Source organism: Suricata suricatta, chromosome 3 (genome assembly GCF_006229205.1).
Source record: "Suricata suricatta isolate VVHF042 chromosome 3, meerkat_22Aug2017_6uvM2_HiC, whole genome shotgun sequence".
Lineage (NCBI taxonomy): Eukaryota > Metazoa > Chordata > Mammalia > Carnivora > Herpestidae > Suricata > Suricata suricatta.
The window spans coordinates 11,211,667-11,214,291 of NC_043702.1; positions in this window are offsets into that span (position 1 = coordinate 11,211,667).

Here is a 2,625-nt window from a genome sequence, read left to right on the forward strand (position 1 = left end):
TTACAGTATGCCACGAGACTAATTTAGCAAGTAGGGTGACAAAATAATACTTGTACCTGCTCCAAATTACTTTACTTAGATTCCACAAAAGCATCTCTTTCTATTCTGTATCTTGTATGAACCAAATGTGCATTTCCAGAGTAGTCTCAACCCATTAATAAAAAAAAAATGTGAAGATCAAATGAACTTACTATAGTATAACTATAATAAATGTTAACCAGTTTTAACGTTGGTAGTAAAACATCAGCAAGTAGGAAGAAATGGTAATAACATCCCAAGATCAGTAATAACCTTCCACCTGAAACCCACTGGCCTGAAAGGAATTTGTCACAGCAATCTAGCTTATGTCATGATTTTTACAGAATGTTCTAGCCACTGAAATTCAATTTTTAAGGCAGAAATAATTTCCCACTAAGACATTTTTAAAAAAGCTTTTATATTATTATATAATAATTTATTTCATATGATTAAACTCTAAGTCTTTCTGTGACGGTTATTGTAGAATATTTATTTGCAAATTAAATTGATCTTCCTGCTTTCTCCTCCTTATAGGAAAGAGTATTTTGTTTTCCACAAAGGCACATTTCCTTTATTTAGCCTCTTGGGGGGGGCGGTGGGGAAAGGAAGAGGATCATTTGAAAATTAAAAGTCTATGGATTTGGATTATTTTCCTACAAAATAAGAAATACCCTCCAGTCCCACCTCTGCTACCCAACAAACCTGTAAGAAGCCCTCTGGCCTTAGATTACGTTACTAACCAATAACCCTTTCCTCTTACTTTTTTCCCCCCCGCCAAGGGTAAAAGCCCACACAATAACACTTTACTGTGAACTTCAGTCTCCCCTACTCCACATCCCCCTTCTCTGCTCCCGATAAAGCAAGCTATGCCCCCACAATCTCGGTCCCTTCCGTTACAGCCTCATTACCAGCTCCAAATATCTGCTATTTATAGCCTTGCTGTAGTGGGCACGTGTGCCCTCACCACCAAGCTGTCAGAGGGAGAGAAGGGCGGGCTTTAAATTCAACAGTGTGTCCACAAATTATAGATTAACCAGGTTTAGATGAGCCTGCATGATGGCTGGGAACCTGAAGGTAAGAGGAGAAATGAGAAGCTCGTAGGCTTCCGCAGATGTGGGGTCTCCCCCTAACTCACATAGCACCCGCCACTGAATGGAGCCTTTGGTTCTCTCTCTCTTTTTATTTCACTACGCTTCGCAACCTACCTTGGTACCCTCACCCTCTGTCCCCACCTCCCCTCCTGCAATAGAAGACTTGAGAGACAGGCAGCCCTACCAATCAGCAGGCTTCCCCAAGAAACAGCCCCCGCCCCTCACCCCAGCTCTAGGCCCAGGCGCGCTCAGCCGCGGCCCAGCCGGCCCGGCCATTGAGCATGCCCAGCGCTTGCACTGCAGCGTTTCCCCGCCAGCATCCTGCAGTGCCTGCGAGCTGGAGGCAGAGGAGGGTCTCCGGCTCGGAGAGGGGGCGGAAACCCCAAACTGGCCAGGAATGGGGTGGATAATTAAGACAGCATTACCCTGAATGACAAACGTCATCTTCGTAGGGTTCTTCATGCCAGCTGGGCACGCAAGGGACAAACTGCTCGTTCATAGGTCAGCTTAAAAAAACAACTTTGGGGAGCGTTTGCATGTGGTGAGACGGAGACCCCAAGGTAACTGTTAAGACTCTATCCAAGTAGATCCGGGATGCTGACCTGTTCTGCGCATGAAGTACCCATTTTCCCGTAGCGTAGAGCTGGCGCGATCCTTGTTTTCTCCCGGTTATCCTTGTGGTCAAGGGTAAAAATTGTATGAGGTGGTTCAATGGGTGTGGATACTGTGCGTGAAACAAACACTTAAGCCAATATTTACACGGTAGCCTTTTGGCCTTGTGAACCCTCTGGAGGTCCCTAACATCTTTTTTTTTTTAAACACAGATTTCGGAATATCATAAAGGGCATCTCATTTTCTTGCCCAACCTTCACCCCTGTGAGTCCCCGCCCCCTCACTAGGAAGGAGGTAGGGGGAGGCCGTGATATTTACATTTTCTCCCTAATTAGTCAGCAGCTCACCCCACCGGGCATCGAACACTCCATCCGGATGCCTCTTCTCTTTCTGGAGTGACCAGAATCCCCTTGGTATATGCCCTTGGGCGTCCCTCTGTTCCTTCGAGGTACCTCTCCCTGCAGTGGTTTCAGGGATTCCAAGGTGGGAGGCTGGCCCAGAAGTCCCTTAGAAGACCTTCTAAAAATACAGATTTCCTCACTGTGGCCTATCACCCTGAAACTGAAGTCTAGCTTTTATATTTTCTGGAAGAAAAAGGCTTGACCAGAAGTCACCCTCTCTCTCGAGGGGTCGATCTTACCTGTTAGGTAAGATCTAGCCCAGCTCCCGCGCCCCCTCCTCCCTGGGCCCTCCCACTCAGGGCCCCGTAGCCGCAGTGCCCCCCCCGCCGCCCCCCACCCTCACTCCTGCGTCTTCCCGAGCTCGCCACCCCCGCCGCCGTTTTCCCAGACTCCCCTCGTGCTTTCGGGTAGCCACCCAAACACACCCGCCCGCACCCGCGGCGGGGATTCCTGCGGGCCGGGGGCGCCCTGGGTGGCGCGCGGGGAGGACGGCTCTGCGCCGG